The following is a 21,764-nucleotide window of genomic DNA, read 5'->3' as shown; positions in this document are numbered from 1 at the left end:
GCGCCCCAACTCCCCAATCGGCCCTGCTCTGAGCCCCACCAGGGGCTGCACCTAGGGATTGGGCCTGCCCTCTGCCACCCGGGAGCAGGCCTAAGCCAGCAGGTCGTTATCTGCCGAGGGGTCCCAGACTGTGAGAGGGCACAGGCCGGGCTGGGGGACCCCCCTCCCCTCCCGAGTGCACAAATTTTTGTGCACCGGGCCTCTAGTATATATATATTTCCCCTTAAGTCAATGTTGTGGGCATATAAGTAACATATGGTAAGTCTATTTTAAGGTGCAGGTTATTGAATTTTGAAAAATGTCTATACTTGTGTAGCCACCAGTACAGTTTCCTTATCTGTTTTGCAGTCACTCCTTCATTAACCTGACTCCAGGCAATCCCTGTCCTGTCTTCTGACAGTGTCAACTGCTGGGAGATTGTATGTTTGTCATCTTTAAGGGGATCTGGCATATTAACACATCTGGCAATAGGTTTTTCATTTAAAATGTTTTCATGTAAAATGTGTAATTAGTTTTAGAGTTGTAGTTAAAATGTTTAAGAGCATATGACTAAGTTTATAAATGATATTGGAATATATACAAGAATTTGAAAGCTCCTATATTTATTTATAACTTTGATTTATTAGAGTTTTTAAAGAGTTGTTACAAATATCAGAAGAAAATGTTTAAAATAAAAATATTTTATTTAGTAATACTAAAGAATTAAATAAAGTATTGACAGGGAGAAAAGCCTAAACTGAGAAGAGACCTAATCTCATCAGGTTAATTTTTTTAAAAGACTGTTTGAATTGCATCCACAGTTCATATTCTAGGTGTTCTTGTATGAGAACTCTATGATGTAGCCACTTAAAGATCAAAGAAAGCCAGGGAATATCAGAATATTCCGACTTGCTATTTTTACCTCTCTCTTTTTAAATTTAAGATATCCTTTTGTCAATTTCATGGGGGGTGGGGAGGAATAACTCAGCAAATAAAGTTTAAAAATGAGAAAGTGATTTTATAAGAGATGATTTCTAATTTAAAAAGTGGATTTGGGTCTGTGAATGTAGTGATGTGTTACCTTTCTTAACTTTTACAGAGTGTGCAGTGCCAACTGGGTGACTGGGCTTCTAAACGCAGGGGTGGAAGAACATAATTGCCTTATATGTGACAAATTAAAAATATGTGTAAATATCAGAGGTATAGCATTTGGGTTTAATAATAAACATAGGGATAAAAATAATCTTTTACATTAAGAGGAAAATCGTTTCAGTGAAATTTCCAAATAATTAACAGGTTAGAAAAAATAATATCTGGAATCTGGCCCAAAGGAAGAGGCGATTTCTGTTTCTATTGCCATTTGGACGTTTACAATGACGGGTTGAATACAGAGCGACCTTTCTCACTTCTCAGTGGGAGGGAGAAGGAGCCCCACTTCAGGGCCATGGATCCCTCAAAGAGCAACACTGTGTAAGATGAGCTTTCATTTTCCAAAAGAATTGAAATCAGAACATTCACCTGCAGAAATCCCATAGGCACTATTGCAGAATTTAATTTCTGTATAAATGACAGGTTTTTCAAGGAGGTGAATCTAATTTTACATCCTACCCAGGCTTTGAGTGGGCCAAGTAGACTGTGGTCAACTAAGTGTGGCCTCTTCATGACATATAGGAATAAAATCCAATTTTAAAATGCAAAAACTAAACACAATTATAGTGCCACTCACACCTCCAACCCCACTCAGTATCAAATTGTGGTCCAAAAAGTTTATCATCATTATTAACAGTCTCCAGGGTGGAACCTAAGAATCTGGACAAATTTCACACTCATTCAACGAGCTGCACTTTCCCTGTCTGATAACTGCTATTGCATTTTCTAAATAACCACAGCTTCACTGACACAGTGCGGTTCACACTAGGACTTTCTAGTGGCCCTTCTCAGCTGGGAGAACTCAGCTTGCTGCCTGAAACCCGAGGATCACTTGTGTGTGATGGCGACCTTCTCTCCCAGGTACCCAAAGTGGCAGTACTTACGCACCAGCCCTGGGAGAACTGAGAAAACAGTCAATTAAATATTCTCCGAGGGGCTTACCTCCCTCTCCTTGTCCATCTGTCTGAGAAAGACTGCAGGACATGTGTCAGAAGTGAGTTTAGCTCAAGCTCAGGAGATGGTCAGCCCATACCACAGCCAGCTGAACACACTAATGAACTAGCTGCTCACATTAATCATAGTCTTTTCATCACACAAGAATCGTCAGAAAAGTAAAGGGATTCATAAAAACAAATGGATAATTGACAGTGGACGGTGTTCTGCTGAATAAGAACTACAATCGGTGGCTGTTGGGGGTGAAAAGTGTGATGAGGACCACACTCAGCACCACCACTGCTCATCGGCTCAGACACTGGCTGAGACAGAACAGCGTGTGTGCAGGACAGGAAATTCTGTCATGTTTTAGCCACACTCACCACACAAATAGCCTTCCCTGTCACAGCAGCGTCCGTGTGGATGACAAATCAGGCACACGCACAAAATGACACATGCACTTACACAGGGAGTGAACCCACACACTTTTATTTACACTTTAGAAAGTTACTGGGCTGTCCACAAAGAATGGCTAGGAAACATAAAGTTCATTTTCACTGTTAAAAAGGTGTAGTTTATTCATTCACCTGTAAAAATAATTTTCCTGGCAGCAGCAGTTAACTTTTAACCTCTCATTTTAGAACTTCAAGTATTTCAAAGGCACTTAAGTTTTTCCCTGCTTTTATTTCATTTTGTACCTTCTCATAGTAATTAACTGACTCATGAAGACAAAGTATTTCTTTTAAAATGTGGGCTTCACATGGAATTTCAGAATCTCAAATGACACTACATAGGCTTGCTCTAAGTCTCCTTTTAGTGCAGTTTGGCAAATATCCCAAATGAACTTCAACTCTGAGTTAAAAGTATCAAACAGAGATAGGGCGAAGTGCAGCTATGACCTTCTGGGCTGCCCAGAGGCTCCGGAGAGCTCAGGACAGAAAACCCAATGGCCCCAAACTGAAGTGACTGCGGACACCTGCCTCTTTATCATCGAAGAACAGTCCGCCACAGAGACAGAAACACCTGAGGTCTCCTGGCTCAGGGCTCTTGGGTACCATGAATATCTTTAAAGGGCATCAGACCCTGCACACCACTTTGCCCCCATCCCCCATAGAAAGCATTGTCATCCTCCCCACTCCACCTCCAGCGTTAAGGACAGCAAGCACGGACACAGAAACCTGACCTCTCGGGTGGTCTTCTCCCCCCACTCCAGTGCTCTCTGTCACGCTAGGCTCTCTAGCTGCTCAATTGAAGTGCACTTTGGTTTTGATGCTAGAAAAGTGGTCATTATAAAGCTCTCTGGGGAGACCACCACTAGATGGCCAAGTCATTGGGTCTGGCCTGACTGTTGCTGGCCTTACTGGCCTTGCTTGACCGTCTGGGGTCTGTGGGCAGCAAAGGGGGCATGTGCATCTCCACAGCCGGGTCACTGCCTGCTGCTGCTCATCAGGAGTCACTTCCAGTCTGCTCTCTCCCAGGAGGCTGCTGACCCCATTCTCCAACACGACAGATTCTTTGCTGCCTCCTCTGCCCTCCTGAGGGGCTTGCAGGGGGCTGCCTGGAGGGGTAAAGGAGGAAGATGTGGACACAGGTGGGGAGAACTTCCTCACAGAATCTGCTGCTCAGGCTCCTGGTTGGCCCAATTCTGCTCTGTCATTATCAGGTGGTGGTTACTATTGTAGAATTTGTCAGGGTGGCCCTTCCCCTGTGTTTGGGAAAGAGCTGCCATGTTGAAGTCTGTTGCTGGTGGAGGGGCCCTGGAATAATGATGATTGTTGCCCATCCCAGGGAAGAGACAGAGAGCGTGTAGTACAAGGGCACCCCAAGCACCAGTGTCTGTGGCCTAGTGGGAGGGGAGTGGGATCACATCCCCAGATATTGCTGCCCCCACCCTGGATTCAGCGGTGTCTGGGCCATAGTGGTTGGTCATGCCCTGTTTAAGCTTCTTCCAGCCCAGGTGGTATATCTCTAGCACGTTGAGTAAGAGGGACAGGCAGGCCACGACCAGCATGAAGATGATGAAGACGGTCTTCTCTGTGGGCCTGGAGATGAAGCAGTCCACCATGTTGGGGCAGGGCCACCGGTTACAGTGGTAGAGTGGCTTCAGTTGAAAGCCATAAAGATAGTACTGTCCGACAATGAATCCCACTTCAAATAGCATCTTAAAGATGATGTTGAATATGTAGGTCCGGAGCAGGGCCCCTGCAATGAGGACCTTTCCCTGGTCGTCTCGCACTAGAGGCCTATTCTTCTGGCCATGGTCGCTCTCTCCCTTTGCCTGCTCTTCCTCCCTCCCTTTCTTCTTCTCTTCCATGCGCACGATGTGCAGCACATGCCCCAGGTAGATGAGGGTGGGCGTGGACACGAAGATGATCTGCAGCACCCAGAAGCGGGTGTGGGAGATGGGGAAGGCTTTGTCGTAGCACACGTTCATGCAGCCTGGCTGCTGGGTGTTGCAGGTGAAGCCTGACTGCTCATCTCCCCACACCGACTCCACCCCAGCTCCTAGCACCAGGATTCGGAAGATGAACAGGACTGTCAGCCAGACCTTGCCAATGACCGTGGAGTGCCCCTGTGCAGTATCCAAGAGTCTCCCCAGAAGGCTCCAGTCTCCCATTGCTCCAGACTGCCAGCCTGTAAGGGAACATGTTTGTTAATAATCAGGTAGGACAGGTGAGCTCAAGTCCAACCATCTGTCCTTGTACATAAAAGTTGGAATATAGTGTAATTGGGTGGCTGCCCTCCCGCTTCCCAATGTGGCCTGTCCCGCAGAGCTCTTCACACAATGTCTATGTGCACCTCTGTATAGTGTACTCCTGTGTGTACATCTGTATGTGTGTGCATTGTGTACCTGTCTACGTGTGCCATGACACGTGGGTTAAACCAAGGTCTACAGCACCAATAAAGTATTGTAGTCACCCTACAAAAGCATGGATTAAATGAGAGAAACACAGGTTACTTAACTCACTTCAGAGATAAGGAAGTAAGACCAAGAAAGACAAATGACTTTCCTAAGGGACACGGACCTCTCCCAGCCTCCTAACTCCAGCCTGGCCTCTTCCGGGCTCTGTCTCTGGGGCTTCCTGTGCAGCCGTCCAGTTCCTCATCTCACCTGTCCTGCTCACGTGAGGTTAGAGCAATGTTCTCCCTGATTGTGCCGTGCTCATTCCACCTTCATAACTTCTGCCGTATTAATCTGTTACCTCCTCCACTTTTTACTTTCCTTTTGAATCTTTCTCTTTGCAAATGTTACATAGATGGTTCACTCTCTGTGCGTCCTTGGGCAGGAGCCTGTGTCTCTAACTGTAAGGTGGGGTCCATGGTCATATGCAGTGAACTGCCTCTCAGGCAGAGGGAAGACCCCTGGGCCCACTTTGTGAAGGTGACAGTGCTCCTCGGACGCAGGGGACCAAGCCTACAAGGTGTCCTCCATGTGGCCTCTGCTCAAACAGGTCAGATGCTCCAAACTGGAACCAAAGACAGCACCGCTGTTCTCACGGCCAGTCTGTGCAGTAAGGAACGTGGGCTAGGCCGTGAGTATACATACAAGAATAAAGAAAACTCTATCATGTCGAATCTTAAAATGCTTAACAATACTAATTTTTAGGAATTGGTTTAAAGGCAAATAAACAAACAAAACTTTACTCCCTGTGATCTAAAAAAGATAGGCAGATGTTAATCCTCTTTTTGAGTAAACTTCCAACGCTTTGTTTTGGTCATTTGAGCTCCATAGAGAAATCTTAATCTTCACGTATCCTACCAGCCTCCTTGCCCCATATTATAACTGCCATCTGCTCTACTCCGCATGTTTTTAGACATTAACGAGTTTTCATTGAGAAACTTAATTATTGAACATGAAACAACCCACTCTCTAATGAGGGATGTCAGATGTCAGGGAATTATTCTAGGTGACAGCCTGCTTCTCCTCCAAGCTATCAATTCTGACTCCTACACAGACCCCAAGCCATCCCGCTGAGGTTGGAGGGATGCCATCAGCCCCAGACTGTCACAAGACCCCTAACTCTGCCTTCGGCCCTAGCCCCTCCCTCCACCCTGTTGGACATCTGCCTCTGGGACACAGGACAAGAGCCATGGCCAGTGTGCACCCCCCAGGAGGACCTGGTCCAGCGCTGACTCTGGGCACCAAACTCCCTGTGGGCCCTGAAACACGACCTTTATGCATTAGCACATGCTGTGTCTTCAACTTAAACACAGTCTCTATCTTGAGATCTATTTGTGGAGATGGGAATATTCAGGAGAATAGGGAGCTCTATAAGGGCAGAGGGATTTCAGAGAAGAAGTGTACTAATATTAAAAGGTATAGCTGGGGAGGAGTGGAATTGGAACTGGGCTTAGGAGACGTGGCTTTGGATAGAAGGGAGAGTGAAGGGAGTACCTTTTAAGGACAGAGCGAGGTTCCTGTGTGGTGGGAATAGGTGTGATCACGTGACTGACACAGGGCGTTGGATTAGAAAGCAGTGAATTTAATGGCTGCTTGTGCACATGGAGCTAGGCTGGGGCCATGTTTGCACACAGTAGGCATTCAGTAAGCACTGGTGGTGCACATGAACCGAAGGACTAGAGAGCCATTAAGCCACTTAGAGAGGGGAGAGAGATGCTGAAGTGTTGTTCAAGAAAGAAGGTGCCATCTACAGCCCGCTGGGACTCAGGAAAGGTGTGGTGACCTTGGAGTGAGCGTTGAAGGCCAGGCTGGATGACAGGAGGGGAGAATGGAAAAGAGGAAGGACAGAGAAGAGATACTTTCTAAAGACAAAAAGAAAGCATCATGTAGTTTCTGAGCAGAGCCAGAGATGAGAGAGGTATGAGTGAAAGACAAGTCTTACATGCCTGAGCCTGGTGAGCGGGAAAGTTATGGGGGGATTCAAAGAGAAGGACAATGGGGAGGAGTGCTAACTGAGGTTGGAAGGGGAGATGAGAACTTTGGTTTGGTGACTGTGTGGATTAAAAGCAGTGGTGGGAGATTTGAGTGAAAGTGTCCAGCTGGAAGCTGGAGACCTGGGGTTAGAAGCAGCTGGGAAGCGGGTCTACAGGGTAGCACCTCCTCTTCTGGGTGAGGGCCACAGTGCTAAGAACAGAATTTAGAGACAGATGTCATGGACAATGCAGCACAAGAGATGAAGAGGATACAGAACCGACTCATTGCCCTTGGTGTGTGTAAAGGTGGCCAATGTGTGGTGGGTGCTTCATGAAGGGCACGCGATCTGACAAGGTGGGTGAGGACCTAAGACAGAGAAGAGCTGGAGACCAGAGACCCTCCCTGGAGAGGGTGGCAGGAAGGGACCACCCTCAGTGTTGTCTGATGGGTTCTGCCGAGAGTCCATAGTCTTTAAGTTTTATTAGGTTCTTGGACTTTGTGCCCTGAAAATTTGTTTTATCCTTTTATATTTTATTTTCATTATTGTTTCTCCTAGTCATCTAGCAACGTTCTTTTAGAAAAGTCTAACCGTGGGAGGAAAATGGTCAGGTAGATCTTGCATATTTGTAAAGATCAGACACCACAGAGCCAGCAGATGCAAGGAAACCAGGAAGGGCTGGGAGGAAGGCCACCCAGGACCAGGAGAGTCTGACTCCCCTGCTGATGCCTTTTAGGTCTCAGAAGGCTTATTCCCCTGAGAGCAGTCATCAAGAATGAGAACTGGGATGGCCCAGAATTGAGGAGACAGACGGAGGACTTTGCAGAAGGTGACTAACAATGTCAATGTTTTCAGAGCCTTCCAGAAGAAGGGGCCCTGTGATCTCACAATAAGGAGGCCAAGGATGGATCTCAAGTGACCACTTAGTTGAAGATAGGGACAAAACCAAAGTCTGGGCAAGGGATGAAAAAGGCAAATTCAATTTCCTATTACTTTATTTTGGAGTCTTTATTCATACCTAAGATTGGTCTTAACTTTTTTTGTACTATTACTGGATTTTTATAGAAGTTAGAACCTCTGGAATGATTTAATACATTTAGTACATTATACACACTATGTGTTACTAATGTATTAACGTGCAATACTGAATAAAATCCTCAAAATATGTGTGTCCTATTTATTCTCTGCTAGCTGCATATTCAAGTAATGGTAACATAAAAAGACCTAATTTTTGTTTCAATTCCTTGTATGTATGAGGCTTTGTAAAATGGCTATGATAGAGAATTAATTTTAACTTTCCAATGTACAGTGTAAAAGTTATTTTAGTTAAGATAATGAATATCACTTAAACTGTAAGTAACATTCAAGGAATTCACATTCTCATCGGCAAACCATGAACTTTTGTTAAATGCCCTATTCAAGACAGCTTTGAGCCGGTTAAACTTCGCTGGTTACCCTACTCAGCACTGTCTAGTAGTTATGGTAGTGAAGCTTCTGAGAATTACTTCACAGGAATATCTGCATTCCCCTTACTAAATGTTCATCTCAATATGAACTAAACAATTGCACCCGTGAAATATGAGCCAAATTAGCTGGTGTTTACTTTGAACACACTGACCTTTGGGAAATGAATTCCCTTTTCCTCTCTAAACTTTCACTGTCTGTCTTGCAATATTTCTCATAGCCACGATGGACTGCCAGTGAAGTGACACACATATCATAAGTCACCATCATTTTGATCTTTTGGGTCTGGGAGACCTATGCCTAATTCATGTTTCAGCTATTTGTATATATAACTGTTTTTATTTTTTTATTTTTATTGAATTTATTGGGGTGACACTGGATAACAAAATTATACAGCTTTCAGGTGCACGATTCCACAACACATCATCTGTACACTGTGTTGTGTGTTCACCACCCCAAGTCAAATTTCCATCCCGCCTAGACCCTCCTCCACCTCCTTCACTCCCTCCCTCCCCCACAATCACCACACTGTTGTTGGTGTGTCCAAGAGTTTTTTCTCTTTTTCTTTCTTTTTTGCTCAATGCTTCCACACCCCCACCCAGCCGCCCACACCCACAGCTGTCAGCCTGCTTCTACCTATGAGTCTGTCTCTATTTTGCTTGTTAGTTCATTTTGTTCATTCCATTCCATATTTGAGTAAAATATATATGGCATATTTGGGTGATATCATGATAAAATAAAAACTGCGAACTCCACATGTCTCTAAAGCCCAGATGACAAATATTCATGACTAGGAGCTCTGCATCCGAGGTAGACTTCTGTCCACTAGAGCGCAGACAGCAGAGCAAGTGCATGCGTGTCCCCGCCACTTGCTGGCAGGACAGCCCCTAAAAGAAAGGATCACTGTGGTCAGATAAGGCTTTCCCAGTCTTCTACTTGAACGCACAGTAACCAGCATTTGGTCGAGAATCAGGTCCTGGCACTTATCGCTAAAGGGTTACTTTTTAAACGTTCCTTAAAGGGGCTTAAGAGGCAACATCGTTCCTAACAAAGAAGCTGTGCAGAGAGCCGGGAGCTGCTAGACCAGCCGGGGGTGCCCTCCCCGTGGCCCTGTGTTCCCTAAGCCTCCAGGGTTTAAGTAGTCACTGGAGCCCTCAGACCTGAAGTTCTAGAGCAAGTCCTGCTCCCCCCACAGGGAGACACCCCATGAGATCATCCCCCACCACCAGCCTCCTGCCAACCCCCAGGAAATCTTTAGTCAGCTGACAGCTCGGCTCTGCAGGGACCTCCAGCAGCACAGTAACCTCAATTAGCCCAAAGGACCTCAGAAAGTCCTGAACCCCGCTCACCAGCCCTGCTACTGCTACAACTTCCCAAACTCCCAGCAGAATTCCCAGAGGCCGGTTTCCATTCAACTGTCCCCGGCCCGACCCGTTCTGCGTTCTGCCCGCACCCTGCGCTTACCGCTACGCTGGCCCGCGGTCCTAGGAACAGCGCTCCTGCCGCTCCAGAAGGAAACTTTCTCTACCTCTGCTGGAGCCTGGAGTGGCCAAGAAGGGCCAGGTAATACCAGGCCCACCACTGGCCACACCCCGAGCCCACCCAGCCCCGCCTTGCAGATCCTCACTCCCTCCTCCTGCAACTGCACCGCATCCCCACCCCCACCGGTACCCGCATCCCTACCCCACCTACACCTGCATTACTCCACCCTGTTCTTGAGATCAGCCCCAGACCTCTCAGGCACGAGGGCGGGGCAAGGTGCCTTGGTGGCTGCTGTGCCCGGACAGCGGAGGAGAGGCCTGAGGGCATGAACCAGCGCGCGCACCCGGAGTGGTCTGGCCGCGGGCGGAGGAGCGCTGGCGACACAGTCCGGAGACTTTAAGTAGCGCAGCCAGCCTGGCTCCCCTCAAGCACACTCACTGGGACCACAGTCAGAGAGGCCCTTGTGCGTTTAAGAACCTGTTCCGATGCGCTTGAGACCTGGCCCCGCTGAGGGACAGGCAGGTCCTCGCGGTCACTCATTCCCACTGGTCCTGGTGACCTGCAGGAGCACAGGCTACGCTGCTGGCCTCAGGGTAGAGGTTTAAGGTCTGTCTTCTTTCCTGCTCAGAGATGACATCCGCACTTAGCTGGGCACCTGCGACACAGGCCAAGATCAAGGAGGGACCTGCTGTGTTATAATAATGTTATGGTCATAAGGAAACCCCTCTAATGTGTGGAAATAATTATTGTGTGAAATGATTAATGTGTCAAATGTTTGCTGTGTAAAGACCCCAATACTCTGTAACTTCCAAAATGTGGTGAATGCCCCACTACCTTGATTTGAATGTCCTAAGCCCTTAAAGCATAAACACCCTGCTCCTAGCAAAGGCACACGGTCTGGCCCACACTGATAGGACACAAGTTGTTTACTACTGGCTATATAAGCAACAGATTTTTCTCCAGTCGTTGTCTCCTGCCTGAGAGGAGGACTCCACGTCACTCCATGAGACAAGCCCCTGATTGACTGCTCTGCTGTGTGAGCCTGAACCAAGTGTGGCCACCTGTCTGTCTCCGTCTTCTTCATCCGTCTTTCGGTGTGCATTGCCTGGTGGCCTTTGCTGGAGCCTAGGACCCACTAGGAATATATAAATAAACCTTGTGTGATTGCCTACTAATTCTGTCTTGTGTGTTTATGTGTTCCAGTTCGGCTCAGCTGTTTAGACATTTAAGCACCAGGGGATAGGCTGTTATTGCTGACTCCTGGTCACCTGCGTTTGTCCCACTAAGTCTAAACAGATAATTAATTAAATGGGGCATAATTGGGACCTGCTGTGACTCTGCCAGCTCTACTGGCTCAGCTAAGGCCCCTCTGCATTGCTTCGCTCCCCAGGGTCCAGCACGGGCCTGGCCCGCAGGGGTCTTTCATAGGTATTAGGGGGCTGAACTTTGTTGGCCATTCTAAAAGCTGAAAATGAGCCCAGAGCTCCCTTTATGAGTGGTGATTTATTGCAGGAATGGGGCAAAACTGGAGTGCCTGGTTGCTTTAAAATCCCCATGGAGCTGTTTCCATGGGCTGCTTTCATCAGGGCTGAGATCTGTTCAGATTAGCAGTCTGCCTGCCCTGGAGAGTTTACCTGTCCAGCTGTTCCCAGGAGAAAGAAAACCAAGCGTCCACAGGCACATCTGGAATCTCTTCCCCTTGTGGAACTGCGTGGTGTGTGTGTGTGTGTGTGTGTGTGTGTGTGGGTGTTGGTACTTTTGTAGACTCCGTGTTTGTTTGTTTTTAAATTGAGAAATATCACTGGAGATGTTCAAATATTTTTTATTCCCTCTGAGAAGCATGAGTAGTTTCTATTTATTTTTTGATCACAAGAGAACAAAGGTTCATAATACTTGTAGTCTCCTTACAACTATTATTGTTATTCCTGGGGTAATAAATGGAAATAGAATATTGCCATTATTTTAAACTTTTCATTAAATTGATTTGCATTAAAAAGCAAATACAGAAGCATATAAAGTTAAAAGCGGGAGTCCCATTTCTCAGCCCCGCTCGGAAACATCAGCATGAAACCCCAGTGTATTTCCTTCCAGTCTTTTCTATGCCATTGATATAGTTTCTACTGGGGGTCTTCAGGAACACAAAGCTAAATCATGAAAGATGGCAGGTTTTTGCTAGGAAAAGACCGGAAACTAGTGGTTAGTTTGGCCTCTTCCATTTCTTTGAGAAGCTGGGTAACCCATCCAGGGCTATATGCCACTTGGTCATATGACTGGGAAACCAGTTTCTCAGATTTAAGGGCCGGAGTAGAACCCAGAATGACGGGGAGCTGCCCACTGCTGCCACCTGCTGTCTGCAACGGTCACTGCAGGTGCTGCCTGCTCCCAGGTCCCTGGGCTCCCTCAGGATGGCAGGGCCCAGCCAGCACCAGCCTCCTTAGGGCCCTCCTGCGCCTGCACTGGCACACCCTCCCTCCACAAAACCTCACCGCTCCATTGCTCTGGAGTTTGTGTTTCCAAATGTAGCTATCTAGCCATTGTTGTTCTGTTAGGGTAACCATGAAAATGGAAAATAAAAACACATAAACATACACTATTTCTTCTCATAAGTGGTATAATGAGCAATATTAGCAAACTGCTATAATCTCCTGGTTACAGTGAGTGGCTTGTCACCAGGTTCCAAGGTAGGTTTTTCCTCCAGTTTCTGTCACCTGGATTTTGGAATCTCACCATCTAGGCCTGAAAACGCCACCATCCAATGATTTCTTGGTCATCACTTGTGTGTGTGTGTGTGTGTGTGTGTGTGAAGGGAGATGAGTTATTTTAAAAAGCATTTTAAATCACCATCTCATATTAACACAACAACTCTTTAAAGATTCAGTGTTATTTGACTTTACTTCTCTTATTTGTTAGAGGGGGAAATCACCTAATATAGTCCATTCAAATTTTTCAGTCTCCTTATTAATTATGATATCTATTTTTCCAAAGAAAAAAATATAAGTTTAGGTCAATTTTGAATCACAATATCTCCAGAAAGCATGAACTTTCCCATTTGCCTTGCTTTTTCCAAAAGAGAGAGAGATCTCAATTTGAACAAATATTTGCAAACCCATGTTCACAGCATTATTAGTCACAATGGCTAAAGATGGAAACAACATAAATACCCATTGATCTATATGGTGGCCTATACATACAATGGAATATTGTCAGCCTTATAAAGTTAGGAAATCATGTCACGGGCTACAACATAGATGAGCCTGGAGGACATTATACTCAGTGAAATAAGCCAGTCACAAAAGGACCGATACTATATGCTTCCACATATATGAGGCACCCAGAGCAGTCAGATTTATAGGGATACAAAGTACATGGTGGTTGCCAGGGGCTGGGGGAGTGGAAATAGAAAGTCAGTGTTTCTGTTTGCAAGATGAAAAGAGTTCTGGAAATGGATGGAGGTGATTGGTAGCACAACATGAATGTACATGATACCTCTGAACCATGCACTTAAAAATGGTAAATTTTATGTTATGTGTATTTTACCACAAGTTTTAAAAAGATAATGGGACATATGCATGGGTCCAGGAAGAGACCATTTGGCCTGTGTGAAGGACTTCACTAGGGAAGCGATAAAAGGCGAGTTTGGCAGTGTGGACTGGGACCAGATGTCCAAGGCCTTGGATGACAGAACAGACTGTCAGTCCCAGGTTGGACTGTAGGTGACAAGCACAGTTAGGCGCTTTTCCCTGGCAGGACCAGGTGAGGAGAGTTAACCAGCACCAGGATTGCGTGTGAGGTCTGCCCGAAGGCCAGTGAGGCCAGGGGTTCAGGTGTGGCCATGAGGTCTGGATGGGAAGGGGTGAAGCTGGGAGGAGTGCAGGCAGGGAGGCTGGGAGGCGCCGAGGGGGTGAGGAGATCTAAGTGAGCGGCAACAGTGAAGTCGAGTGGACCGAGAGCTCTTGGCCTTTTGGGGACATTGGCATTTGAGGATGGTGCCCATGGTGCAGTGCTGTTGGGAGAGGCTGACATGGCCCAGAGTAGGCCCTTGCCTTCCCACGGGGCCTTGTGTATGTAATCACAAGGGATGGAGCAGGTCTCAGGCTTTATCTCAGGTGCCGACAAGAGCCGCAAACCTCACAGGTGGAATGTCTCCATCAGAGAGATGCAGATGGTGACAGTGTCAGCCCTGTCAGGGTGAGCCAGAGAAGGGGACACACCACTGACCGGACAGTGTCCCCAGCACTTGGCCGGGACTGGTCCTTACCGTCCAGCCTCCAGAGTGGGTTGTGGAGGTGGCTCTGGGGCCCTCGGAGATGATGGCCGCTAAAGGGCTGAGAAACCAGGAGGGTCACCTCCCCACTCCCGTGCCCCCAGTCCCTGGCAGCCACCCTGACACCTTCTGTCTCTGTGAACTTGCCTCTTCCGGGTGCTGCATATCTGAGTTAGGGAATAAAAGGAGTTCCCTGAAACTCTCTGGGCTTGATTCTGTCTCTTAGAAGTTCAGCTTCTCTCGATGACTCAGAAAATGGACCTATTTGTTGCTGTGAGGGTTGAAAGAAAGCAGTCTGTGTCTCCAAGTCTCTCTGGTCAGGAACTCCCTGAACAGGGCAACTTCTGAGCAGAGAGGAGCCGCTGGGCTGCATCGGAGGGAGCGAGCAGTGCTGTGACGTTCACTGTGTGACCGTGACCCATGAGGGCAGGCAGAGGTCATAAGACACTTACTCTCTGTGACCACGGGGAGAGCATCCAACCACATCGGATGGACAGGAAGCACCAGAGTCTTTCAGAAATGATGGGACATGAGGTGGGTGAGGAAACAAGGAAAACCAAGAGCGTCCTTCATGGCCATAGTGGGTGACAAAAGAGGGTGGTTGTAGACTTCAGCTAGAGAGCACGGTTCTGGGCAAGGGTGTGGGAAGTAAGAGGGTCTTTGAGGGAGACTTGGGGGTCTGGTCCCATGAAGGGAGGAACCATGAGGAGGCCTGGCTGGCACCGAGTTCCAGGAGGTCCTCACATGGCACCCAGGGAGGGCCACTCTCAGCCTAAGCTGTCAACCTGCCCAGCACGCCTCACTGCTCCTCCTCTGCCTAGTGAGGGTCTATTCTTCCTGAGCCGCTCCAGGCTTCGGTGGAATGTCTTCACCCCAGCCACCCGAGGCAGAGTGCACCGCTCCTTCCTTTGTTCTGTGGATATAGACCCTACAGACACTCAGCGCTGAGTGGAAGGGAGGCCAGGCTCTGGGCTTTCACAAACTGCCACTTAGCCACAGGTCTCTGGTTGGGCTCCGTGGGGCACCCCCTGAGCTCCCTCCCAAGTTCAGAACAAAATGTGAAATAAGACACAGGACGGACAGATGGGAATGAAATGTCAGCTTTATAGAGGCAGGATAAAGTAGCCCCTCTCTCTCTCTCTCTCTCTCTCTCTCAGTCATCACCTGAGGATATTTTTCCATTGATATTTTTTTAAGAGAGAGTGAAAAGGAGAGGGAGAGACACACAGAGAGAAACATCAATGTGAGAGAAACACATCGATTGGTTGCCTCCCATATGGACCCTGAATAAGGCCAGGGATCAAGCCTGCAAATGAGGTATGTGCCCTTGACCGGAATTGAACCTGGGACCCTAGAGTCCGAGGGCCGATGCTCTATCCACATAGCCAAACTGGCCAAAGCTAAAGTGGCTTTTGATACCTCTTTCCAAAATTGATGGATTAGCTGGCTACTCATTAACTGCTGGCCTCTTCTGCAGGGGCACAGCCTGCCCAGCCAGCAGACCCCACAGCCCAGAACAGGCCAGAACCACATGGGAGGGACCAGAGGGCGCTGAGACTCAGGGGCCAAATCCATCTCCCAAACTCATGGATGAGTGAGGTCTGTCCTCTCATGGGAAGGGGTGAATGAAGGAGAGGAGAGGAGAGGAGAGGAGAGGAGAGGAGAGGAGAGGAGAGAGGAGAGGAGAGGAGAGGAGCAACAAGGAGGGAGGGAAGGAAGGAGGAGGGGCACCTTGAAATCCCACTTAGCCAGGAGCACTCTTGTGGGAATATGAGTGCAGGGCTGAGGCCCAGGTGGAGTGTCTTCCGCTGCATTATAGTTGCTGTCTCACTTTTTATCTGAATGTAAGCTTTTCCCAGCAGCACCGTTGTCTTCCTCACCTTGGTCTCGGGCATTTCATGGAGAATTGGCACCTGGTAATGCTCAGTAGGGATTTGAGCAGCAGAACGGAAAAGGGAAACCTCTTTCTAGAACTTAGGGTTGGAGATGCCTGCATCTCACATTCTCTGACTGCTTGGCCGTGGGCCCAGGGGTGCTCTGCTGCCTCCTGAGGCCACAGCCAAAACGTGGTTGACAAGAGGTTCCGGTTTCCCAGGGAGTCTCATGGCCTCTGGCCAGGCCTATTTCTGACTGAGCTCCATGTGGCCTGGACCCCGGTTGTCTTGTCCAGCCTGCAGGTCAGGGCCTAGTGGCTGGTCTACGTCAGCAGGGACTGGAGCGTCTTATGCCTGCCATCTGCTCAGGGCCCGGCACCGTCATCTTAGCTTCCCCAATCACTCCTACGCCGAGTTCAAGGCACCAACATGTCATTTCTTCTTCACTGAGGACTCGTCTGCTTCTTCACTGGTGGTTGAGGATGAGGCCCCACGCCCTTTTAGAAGCCTGTCCTACCCCGTATTGGCTGTGATTTGGACTGACTCAGGCAAAAGAAAAATGCTTGCCGAGTCACCACCACTTCCTACAACACCCCGGATCTCCATTAATTAAGGCCTCCAGTCCACGAGGTGAATCACCAGCCTGAGATCAGAAATTAGGGCACACCCCAGGCGCCAGGATTTAAGGAGCACAGCTCAGTCCCCTCTTTGTAGAGCTCAGAACACAGGACCCATCCCTGTCTTGCTCTGTCCTCGTGGCTGCCTCCTCCAGACAGCAGGAGGTGAGCGCCTGTGCCATGGTAGGTCATCGTCCTTCTATTTGTGTTGGCATAAGTATTTCGCATTCAAACACATGTAGTTTTGACCCTGCAGCGGGGAGCTTTTTGGAAAATACTTCCCTCTCAAACGAGCTCTAGTTAAAGTCACTGGTCCTAGAGTGTTTCCAAAACAGAGAATGTACTTAAATTGTGAGTCAGTTGTTGAAATACTAGGGAAGTTTAAAATAATTGACCAGTTGGCATAATACTCTCCAGGTCCATCCCATATGATCTCACTAATATTTAGAATCTAATGAACAAAATAAACTGACGCATGGATGGAACCAGAAGCATGGAAACATGGAACAGACTGGCAGGTACCAGAGGGGAGGAAGGTGGTGGTGACTGGATAAAGAAGGTGAAGGGGTTAAAGAACATATATGCACATCCCATGGACATGGACAATAGTGTGGTGAAGGCCAAGACAGGAGGATGCAGAAGTGGATGGAGATGGGCAAAGGGGGAGAAAATGGGGAACATCTGCAATAGTGTCAACATTAAACATTTTTTAAATTGGAAAATAATAATTAACAAGTTACATGAAAGCTCTCTTGGGTATACTGTATATTCAAATTGAATTATGCATTTCAAAGTCACAATAGGGCCAAGGTCTTTCAAACCTGGATGTGGCCACTTGTTAGTTGTGTTACTTCAGACAAGCCCTTTGGGTCTTTGAAGCCTAGTTTGCTTATCTGTGATGCTGGAGAAGATCACTCCCATTTAAATAGCCTCATAACGATGACAGGATGTGCTGAAGAAGGGACAATGGAATCCACGGAGGTCACCTCTGTGCCAGCTACTCTGCCAAGTGCTGTCTCATACCGATATCTTTTCAAATCAGTTTGAATACTTACAAAGTTATGCAATGTTGGGTTTTCTTATAAGTTGTATAACTGTGGGGGAAGTCTCTTAATTGCTCAGAACTTAATTTCTTTATCTGTGAACCTGAAATAATTCCAGCAAACTCAAAGGGTTGGGTAAGACTTACCTGAATTCTCAGAGGTAGAGGTGCTGGGCAGAAGTGATAAAGAAGCTTACGACGAGTAGATTAGTATTGATGTTGATAATATATTTTGAAATTGCTGCTTGAGAATAACCTCCACAGTCTTCCTAAGGGATTATACCAGTCTGGGCGGTGGCATCCTTAATGACATAGTTAATGACAGAAGATCTAAGTATCCTTTTATCCAACCCAGACTTTAAATACACCCTCTGCTTAGATCGCACTACCAATTTTAAAAGGGCTCAGAGTCAGAACCAATGCTGTTGATGGGCCCTTGGGATTGTCATCCCACATTCTGAAGGTGGAGTTCTCCTTCTGTGAAAATAGGCCTGAATGATTTTTCACGCTTTTTGCTTTCTTAAAAAAATTTTTTTTATTTTAAAAAAATATATATTTTTTATTGTTTTCAGAGAGAAAGCGAGAGGGAGAGAGAGATAGAACATCAAGGATGAGAGAGAATCATTGATTGGCTGCCTCCTGCACACCCCCCACTGGGGATCGAGCTCACAACCCAGGCATGTGCCTTGACCGGAATCAAACCTGGGACCCTTCAGTCCACAGGCTGATGCTCTATCCACTGAGCCAAACCGGCTAGGGCTTTGCTTTGGTTTTTAAGACAAAACATGCTTTGGGATCTCTTATCTTGAGAGTCCTAATCCTTGTGAAAGTAGCCACTGTTTTACTATTCATTCCTCAGGGAGTAGTTTGTGCCGCATGAAGTCAGCTCAGGAAATTCTGAATTTTCTCAGCAAACCTGAGAGCTGGCAGCCGGGGAGGTATCCTATCCAGCTGAGGAAGAGGACTTGAAGGAGGAGGGGAGGGAGAGGGACCAGCAGGGAAGAAGGGAGCCACAGCACTCCAGAAAGGGAGTCCCGGGGAGAGTGGGTCCTATGGGAAACTTCCTCCCGGTCTTGGCTACTAGAACAAAGCACCAGCCTCCTCCTGACCCTTGGGCCTCACTCAGCTGGAAAGTGCTTCATATACATGCCGACTGCCAGCTGCCACCACTTCCAGTCTTCAAGAGGGACCCACACAGACCTTGTGTGCCAGGCAGAGTGATTTTCTGGTACTTCTTCCCTCAATGACTTGACCAGACTTGAACATGACTCTCACGGGGCAGGGAAAGACAGCTTTGTGCTCAGACTTGCCTGATTAGTTTAATGTTTATGGTCAATATGTATAAGCTTAGGGATTTATTTTGGTGCATTATAGCTCTAATAAAATAGGATAGGGACATCAACAGTGTTTGATGTGTGCTTGAGTCCAGAATACTTTTTAACACGTTTGTGGTCAGTGTCTTTCAATGTTGAGAAAAGAGATCTCTTTCTTATTTCACTTTAAAATATTGTGGTAAAATAAACATAGCATAAAATATATCACATTACCTAATTTCAAGTGTACATTCTCAAGTACATTCACATTAACAATATAAGAGAAGTAAAGTCAAATAACACTGAATCTTTAAAGAGTTGTTGTGTTAATATGAGATGATGATTTAAAATGCTTTTTAAAATAAGTCATCTCCCTTCACTCTCACACACACACACACACACACACACACACACACGAGTGATGACCAAGAAATCATTGGATGGTGGCGTTTTCAGGCCTAGATGGTGAGATTCCAAAATCCAGGTGACAGAAACTGGAGGAAAAACCTACCTTGGAACCTGGTGACAAGCCACTCACTGTAACCAGGAGATTATAGCAGTTTGCTAATATTGCTCATTATACCACTTATGAGAAGAAATAGTGTATGTTTATGTGTTTTTATTTTCCATTTTCATGGTTACCCTAACGAAACAACAATGGCTAGATAGCTACATTTGGAAACACAAACTCCAGAGCAATGGAGCGGTGAGGTTTTGTGGAGGGAGGGTGTGCCAGTGCAGGCGCAGGAGGGCCCTAAGGAGGCTGGTGCTGGCTGGGCCCTGCCATCCTGAGGGAGCCCAGGGACCTGGGAGCAGGCAGCACCTGCAGTGACCGTTGCAGACAGCAGGTGGCAGCAGTGGGCAGCTCCCCGTCATTCTGGGTTCTACTCCGGCCCTTAAATCTGAGAAACTGGTTTCCCAGTCATATGACCAAGTGGCATATAGCCCTGGATGGGTTACCCAGCTTCTCAAAGAAACGGAAGAGGCCAAACTAACCACTAGTTTCCGGTCTTTTCCTAGCAAAAACCTGCCATCTTTCATGATTTAGCTTTGTGTTCCTGAAGACCCCCAGTAGAAACTATATCAATGGCATAGAAAAGACTGGAAGGAAATACACTGGGGTTTCATGCTGATGTTTCCGAGCGGGGCTGAGAAATGGGACTCCCGCTTTTAACTTTATATGCTTCTGTATTTGCTTTTTAATGCAAATCAATTTAATGAAAAGTTTAAAATAATGGCAATATTCTATTTCCATTTATTACCCCAGGAATAACAATAATAGTTGTAAGGAGACTACAAGTATTATGAACCTTTGTTCTCTTGTGATCAAAAAATAAATAGAAACTACTCATGCTTCTCAGAGGGAATAAAAAATATTTGAACATCTCCAGTGATATTTCTCAATTTAAAAACAAACAAACACGGAGTCTACAAAAGTACCAACACCCACACACACACACACACACACACACACACACCACGCAGTTCCACAAGGGGAAGAGATTCCAGATGTGCTTAAATGTCTAAACAGCTGAGCCGAACTGGAACACATAAACACACAAGACAGAATTAGTAGGCAATCACACAAGGTTTATTTATATATTCCTAGTGGGTCCTAGGCTCCAGCAAAGGCCACCCGGCAATGCACACCGAAAGACGGATGAAGAAGACGGAGACAGACAGGTGGCCACACTTGGTTCAGGCTCACACAGCAGAGCAGTCAATCAGGGGCTTGTCTCATGGAGTGACGTGGAGTCCTCCTCTCAGGCAGGAGACAACGACTGGAGAAAAATCTGTTGCTTATATAGCCAGTAGTAAACAACTTGTGTCCTATCAGTGTGGGCCAGACCGTGTGCCTTTGCTAGGAGCAGGGTGTTTATGCTTTAAGGGCTTAGGACATTCAAATCAAGGTAGTGGGGCATTCACCATATTTTGGAAGTTACAGAGTATTGGGGTCTTTACACAGCAAACATTTGACACATTAATCATTTCACACAATAATTATTTCCACACATTAGAGGGGTTTCCTTATGACCATAACATTATTATAACACAGCAGGTCCCTCCTTGATCTTGGCCTGTGTCGCAGGTGCCCAGCTAAGTGCGGATGTCATCTCTGAGCAGGAAAGAAGACAGACCTTAAACCTCTACCCTGAGGCCAGCAGCGTAGCCTGTGCTCCTGCAGGTCACCAGGACCAGTGGGAATGAGTGACCGCGAGGACCTGCCTGTCCCTCAGCGGGGCCAGGTCTCAAGCGCATCGGAACAGGTTCTTAAACGCACAAGGGCCTCTCTGACTGTGGTCCCAGTGAGTGTGCTTGAGGGGAGCCAGGCTGGCTGCGCTACTTAAAGTCTCCGGACTGTGTCGCCAGCGCTCCTCCGCCCGCGGCCAGACCACTCCGGGTGCGCGCGCTGGTTCATGCCCTCAGGCCTCCCCTTTGCTGTCTGGAAACAGTAGTCACCAGGTTCTGGGGTCCTCACGCGGACAGCAGCCACCAATGCACCCTGCCTCGCCTCGTGAGAGTGTAGGGGAGGGAGGAGACTAGGGCTGGTCCCGAACCGGTGATGGGGGATGATGCAGGGAGAGGGGGAGACAGGCGCTGGTAGGGACGCTGGTGGGTGATGGGGTGGGAGTGGGTTGGATAGGAGGATGTGGAATTCAGGGCGCGGGGTGTGTAAAAGAGGAGCAGGAGGCAGGGAGCGGTGGGCACAGGGTGTAGCCCGCATTGGGGCCCTTGGTTCTCTGGCGCCGCTGGGCGTGAACTGGGGTGGACG

General features: G+C 47.4%; 1 long non-coding RNA gene and 1 pseudogene across 1 annotated transcript in view; both read right to left on the bottom strand.

Annotated features, from left to right (window-relative positions):
• Positions 1 to 3,126: 3,126 nt before the first annotated feature.
• Positions 3,127 to 4,678, bottom strand: LOC102251962 (annotated as a pseudogene).
• A 15,904-nt stretch (positions 4,679 to 20,582) lies between these two features.
• LOC106723672 overlaps positions 20,583 to 21,764 on the bottom strand; it is a 19,086-nt gene continuing 17,904 nt past the window's right edge. The window contains exon 3 of the long non-coding RNA XR_001359374.1: positions 20,583 to 20,772. This is a non-coding gene — a long non-coding RNA (uncharacterized LOC106723672). The remainder of the gene's footprint in view (positions 20,773 to 21,764) is intronic.

Source organism: Myotis brandtii, unplaced genomic scaffold, assembly GCF_000412655.1.
Source record: "Myotis brandtii unplaced genomic scaffold, ASM41265v1 scaffold62, whole genome shotgun sequence".
Taxonomy (NCBI): domain Eukaryota; kingdom Metazoa; phylum Chordata; class Mammalia; order Chiroptera; family Vespertilionidae; genus Myotis; species Myotis brandtii.
Note: the sequence above shows the minus strand (reverse complement) of the source record. Positions and strands in the feature narration are given on the sequence as shown.